The sequence below is a fragment of the Capsicum annuum genome, chromosome 4 (genome assembly GCF_002878395.1).
Source record: "Capsicum annuum cultivar UCD-10X-F1 chromosome 4, UCD10Xv1.1, whole genome shotgun sequence".
Classification (NCBI taxonomy): domain Eukaryota; kingdom Viridiplantae; phylum Streptophyta; class Magnoliopsida; order Solanales; family Solanaceae; genus Capsicum; species Capsicum annuum.
In genome coordinates, this window is record NC_061114.1 from 106,155,651 (window position 1) to 106,162,459 (window position 6,809).

Genomic DNA, 6,809 nt, shown 5'->3' on the forward strand with positions numbered 1-6,809 from the left:
GCCTATTGGTTGGTTCGAAGTAGATGAGACACAGGTCCATCAAGCCGTCGAAAAGGTTAAACTCATACGAGAGCGGTTAAAGACTGCCCAGAGTAGGCGAAAATCGTATATGGATATGCAACGTAGATACTTGGAATTTTAAATTAATGATTTTGTGTTCTTGAAGATGTCGCCTATGAATGGCGTTATGCGATTTGGTAAGAAAGGTAAGTTAAGTCCCAGGTATATTGGGCCCTATAGGGTTATTTGCAAAATTGGTCAAGTAGCCTATGAGCTAGAATTACCTCCAAAGTTAACTGAAGTGCATCTTGTCTTTCATGTGTCTATGCTACGTAAATGCTTAGGAGAACCGTCTTGCGTCATCCCTATATAGGGTATTGAATTTGTTGGAGACTTATCATTCGAGGAAGTTCCCGCGGCCATATTAGATCGGCAGGTCAGGAAGTTAAGATCTAGAGACATAGCTTCAGTAAAGGTATTGTGGAGGAACCAGAACGGAGAAGAAGCCACGTGGGAAGCAGAAGCAGATATGAAAACTAAATACCCTTATTTATTTCAAAAACTATCAGAAGGTTCTTAATCTACTTGTCCCTTTATGTGATCGTTAGTTGTATTATATTTTGTTCTGTGGATATCTGATTCTTACTTGACATGTTTAGGTATATGATTTGTGCCTATGAGCCTTGATATTTACATGGAAACAACATGCAGATGCAAAGTATAAGGTAAGTTACATGGTTGGTTATGACTTTTTAATTGCGTGTAAGGCCAAGAGGAGCCTTGTGTACAATTATTTTTGAGTTTAAGGCAAAGTGGAGCCTCATGCATTATTCATTGAATATTATATGTGTGGTGATGCTCTGTGAATCATATTTGGATGTATTCTGGCTAGCTAACAGGTACCCGATAGGCCTATTTACAAAAGAAGCTCAGGCAAAATTTTTGCAAATTTAGGGAGTTAGTCAAATTTAAGGCCTTGTGATGGATCAAGTGAGGCAGGATTTGAATAAACGATCTTAAGAATGTCTTGGATAGTTATGGGATGGAAGATAAGGTGCAAGCATCATTCGAGGACGAATGATTCTAAGTGGGGGAGATTGTGGCACCTCAAGAAAATTTTAAATTAAGTATAACTTTGGTCTATAAAGAAATTACTGTACAAAGGAAAACAAATGGAGTAGAATATTTATGTATAAATGTTATTTGTACATTATTGCTGTTAAGGTAGAGACTTGGAAGTATTTTTATATTATATATATGATAAGTTTGTTATGGGGGCCACCCTTTCTTTAATAATTTCCTTAAGTAATAGTGAACAAATGGTTAAATATTTCCCTTGTTCACTGGAAATTGATTCTAGGAAACAAGAAAGTAAGGTACTCCCTTTGTTTTCTTTCTTTTCCTTACCAACTTAGAAAATCAATTATTACCATCAGAGAAAACTTGAGTCGGCAGCTGGAGTACTAATTCTTGACTTCTTCTCCTTCTCTCGGCATCTACAAATTCATTGGAAGAGGAAGGGAGGAAATGATTCTTGTAATAATTTTTAAATAATCTTTGAGAGGTGACTTCAATAACCTAAAGTTGGAGTTGAATTTTAAAAGGTAAATTCTCTACCCCTTTCTTGAGTTTGACTATAAATAAGTATCTTAGAGATGTTTAATTTGTATCTTTGCACTACTACTTGAATTGGGTTCATGAAAGAAAAAGGGGGAAAATGGAGAATCTTATTTAAAGAGGAGCTTTTGGGAATTTCTATCGATTGGGTAGTTTTACTCTTGAATTGTATAAGTTGGGAGAGTTAGAATTTACTCCGAATTCTTGATAAGAAGTTCAATTAATTTTGGGCATAAGTGAAGATTATCGAAATAAGTTACTAAATACTCCTGCGGATTACTTATGGACATATATGTTATTCTTGTAGCTAGTGAATTGCATATTGGATAGCAAGAAATAGTGGTGGAAGGTTAAAGGCTTCAATATCACGAGTTGAATTAGTTGAGGCTCGAATTACTATCGTAGCTAATAAAGTATTTAGGTATGCAAGCTAAACCTTCCCTCGCTGATAAGGTACCGCCCTACGTCATATACCTCTTCCTGTCAATGTTAATTAATTCTCATGAAATACGAAAGTAAAATATTTATATTGCCTTATATTTCATTCCTTCGTTCTACCGTCAAGCTTATAAGTATCTATATTTTCCCCTTTGTGTTAAGTTCCATGATACTTTCGTATTATCAGAAGTTTCTCTTCTTAAAGATTTTAGGCCACAGTCTAGTATATCACACATTAGAAGTAAGAGTAAATGCTAATAGCATAGTTCCACCTGTATATGTTATCTAAGCGGTTACTTTAGCAATTCATATGTTACAGGCCTCTAAGGCACTATTTGATAAACTTTTAATGATGAAAGGGCACATAGGTTTGGCTTGGCATATCGCTCGATGTGATTCTGTGCACAGGATCAAGACCAGACCACTATAGCGAGCCCAACTATTGGGCGTACCCGTCTTTATGGAATTATTTGTATTTGAATTCAGTGGGAACATCATGTACGAGTTTTCCTTGACTCAAGCCAACATTGGTATATATGGCCTGCGGGCAGACCCTCATAGTTAGCCCCTAGGTGGGGCATACCTGGATACATACTGCGATTATAACTATACATATGGAGTCATAGTAAGGAGTATATGAGCAACATATGCTTCATACTTCCCTCAGATTGCCTTTAGAAAGACATCTTGTGATCATTTGTATGACTTATAGGATAATGCATCACCTAGATAAAGTATAGGTCCTATATTACAATGAATGCTTTTCTAAATATCATACATGACGCTAATAAGGTTGGTGCATAAGTTATTAGTTCATCTCATATATGTGTTATTTGTTGGCTCATATGTTTTTCACTTTACCATTTGAATCATATGAGCTTTTGTATTTGTCCAGCTATTATTCTATCTGCTTTCATACCAGTACATGTTGCTTATGTACTGATGTCTTGGGCCCTCCATGTTTTGTCAATGCAGGCTCTGACTCTCAGGATAGCAGACATCCACATTAGGCTCTATTACTGTTTTCAACTGATATTTTGGTGAGCTCCAACTCTCTCTGGATCCAGTCTATGCCTAGTATTTTTTGATTATATGTACAGGTCTCTGGTTGGGCATGACGGGCCTAATGCCAACTAGTCACTTGTTGTTTAGTGTGTTGATTGACTAGAGGCTTCATGGACACCGTGTAGTATTACATAGTTTTGTTAATTAACTCCCTCGTGTATATATGTAACATTTATTAAATACCCTATCCGTTATTATCTTATAAACTCGCGTACGTCGTAAAGTGCTTGTAGAGTAAGTGTATACTGTTCTTTTCCTCCATTATAGTTTTTGGGCATGACATCTGGTAATGGATAGTGGTTGTTTTAGATATATAACTAGGAGAGTTGGTTTTTTCTCTCTCTCAAGGCACTTTAAGGGGGAGGTGTGTCTTTTGGAAATGGCAAAAAGGGTTACGTCCAAGGCGTTGGAAAGATTGGGAAATCTACGTTTATTATGTGAATGGGATAAAGTAGAGTCTTCTAAGTGTATCTCAAATCTATGTCAAATGAAATGAGGTTAAATTCTCATTTGATGGATGCACTCTATTAAGCATGAAATCTGGAAAGATTATTCTCAATGACAAAAGGAGCAAGAACATATATATAGCTGATCTGGAGTCTGTAGCAGATTAGGAATTAACTTGTTTAAGTGAACAAAGTGAAGATGCTTATTTGTGGCACAGAAGATTAGGGCATATGAGTTCCTCCTTGTTAAACAAGCTAATTTAAAGGGAATTGGTCTATGGCCTGCCAAAGCTGAAATTTCTAGACAACAAAGTCTGTGATGCTTATGTTAAAGGTAAGCAGACCAGACCCTCCTTCAAATTGATGAAACAATTAAGTACTTCCAAACCTCTTGAAATACTACACATGTATTTGTGTGGACCTATTAAAGTCCAAAGTAAAGGAGGGAATAAATATGTGTTGGTTACTGTAGATGACTACTTCAGGTTCACTTGGACAATGTTTATAAAAATCAAGGATGAAATATGGGGTTCTTGTGGATTTTGCGAAGAAAATTCAAGTGAAGCTAAATTATAAAATTATTGAATTCAGGTCTGTGCACAGTACTGAATTTGTGAGTTCTCAAGTGGAAGAATTCTGTGCTGAGCATGAAATAAGTCACAATTTTTTTGCTCCCAGAACTCCACAACAAAATGGAGTTGTTGAAAGTAAAAATAGAACATTGATAGAGATTGCTAGGACTATGCTAATTGATAGTGGAATTCTAAAGAGTTTCTGGGCCAAAGTAGTAAATACTGCTTGTTATGTGAATAGGTGTGTGATTAGATAACTTTCGAATAAAACTCCATATGAGCTGGTATTCGATAGAAATCCTAAGCTAGAATTGCAGATCATTTGGATGGAAATTCTTTGTTTTACATAATGGGATGAGAGAGTTAAGAAAATTTTATTCCAAGAGTGATAAAGTAGTGCTTGTAGTCTACTCTTCAATAAGCAAGGCGTACATAGTCTTCAACAAAAGAACTATGTGTGTTGAAGAAAGTATTCATGTGATCTTTGATGAATTTGGAAATTAAATAAACCCAGGTGATAGTGAAGATTCAAAAGCTGAAGAACTGATTCCTGTTCAATAGGATGATACTGCTGAAGATGATAATCAATGAATAAATGATGTAGATGAGAGTGATGAAACTGATGGTGGTCTAGAAACTTAGGCAAAGATCCCAGCTCTAGTGGAAAAAAAACTAGAGGAAACTAGTCAAAATTCACAAAGACTTGTTCCTAATGGTATCAATCTCAAAAGGCAAAATTGGAGACACAATTCCTCTCATCCCCTTGAGAATCTGACTACAACCTTGCAAAGAGGAGTCCAAACAAGAGCTTAAGCCAGGAATTCTATGGTACTTTTAGCCTTTTTATCCCAAATTTAGCCCAAGAATGTAAAAGAGGCCCTTAAAGATGCTGATTGGATTAATACAATGCAAGAAGAACTTTATCAATTTTAAAGAACAAAAGTCTGGCATCTTTTTCCTAGAACTATTGACAGAACAATTATTGGGACCAAATAGGTTTGCAGAAATAAGAAAGATAAAAATGGAAATATCAACAGGAACAAGGCAATGTTGGTTTATCAAGGTTATAACCACGAAGAATGGATTGACTATGATGAGACTTTTGCCCTTGTACCAAGAATAGAGGCTATTAGAATTCTTGTTGTATTTACTGCATACATAGGATACAAACTATTCAAATGGATGTCAAAGTGCCTTCATGAATGGAAACCTAAAAGAAAAAGTCTATGTCAAACACCTCGTCAAACACCTCCCAATTTTGAAGATCCAGATATTCCTCAACATGTGCTTAAATTGGATAAAGGTCTTTATGGTTTAAAGCAAAAACAAAATGCCGAGTATGAGAGACTCTCAAAGTTTCTCATGGAAAATGTCTTCAAAAGAGTGAAAATAGACAATATTCTCTCCTTAAAGACTATAGTAGCAGCCTATTAATTGTCTAGATATATGCTGATGACATAATATTTTGAGCTACTTCTGAATACTTATGTGAAGAATTTTCAAAGATAATGTGGATTTAATTTTAGATAAGTATGATGGGTGAATTAAGCTTCTTCTTAGGCATGAAGCTCAAGCAAACTTCTCAAGGAACAATGATTTATCAAGAGAAGTGCATCAAGGAGCTACTAAAGAAGTATAATATGAGTGGTGCCAAGCCAATTGATACTCCAATTGGAACCAACACAAAAATAGACAATGATGATTTAGGTCCTTCAGTGAATGAAACAATGAATAGAGGGATCATTGGATCCTTGTTATATCTCACTACAAGTAAGCCTGACATTATTTTTAGTGTAGAAATGTGTGCCGGATTTCAACCATTCCCAAAGGAGTACCATTTGAAAGATGCAAAATGAACTATTAGGTATTTGAAGGGGACAAGGGGACCTAGTCCTCAACTATCCATTTGGAGATAGTTTTTACTTGGTGGGTTACACTGATGCTGAATATTCTGGATATTTAGTGGATAGAGAAAGAACTTCCGTAATAGCATATTTTTTTGGCTTATCCTTAATCTCCTAGGGGTCTAAGAAGAAAAACTCAATTGCTCTATCTACTATTGAGGCTTAATATGTTCCTGCTGCTTCTTGTTATGCATAACTATTTAGGATCAAGCAACAACTGAAAGATGTTGGGATTTTCCCAGACACTACCCCTCTAATGTGTGACAACAAAAGTGCTCTAAACATGGCTAAGAATCCATTTCAGAATAAGAGGACTAAGCATATTGATGCGAGGCATCACTTCCTAAGAGACAATGTTGTGAAAGGGGCAATCTGCATGAAGTTCTGCAAGATTGAGGATCAAATAGCAAATATCTTTACTAAGGCACTTCAAAAGGAACAATTTGTGAAGAACATATTGAACTTAGGCCTTATCAAAATGACCTAACCTACCCTGCGAATCAGTAGCTCTCCACAAAATTTGCTATGATCAGGAGACAAGTATTCTTTGTAAAGTATGTATTTATTAGTCTAAATATCATATCTTTGAAGATAAAATCCCATAGGAACAAGTTTGGAAGAAAATATATGAAGTAAGCACAAATTTGAGAAATCACTCAAAGAAAGTGAGGGACCTGGTCCCAACTCTTAGGTCAGTGTTATGAATATGCATGTTTCACTTCTTACCTGATAAAAAAGGCCACCTTTATTTTTGTCCATGTTAGAAA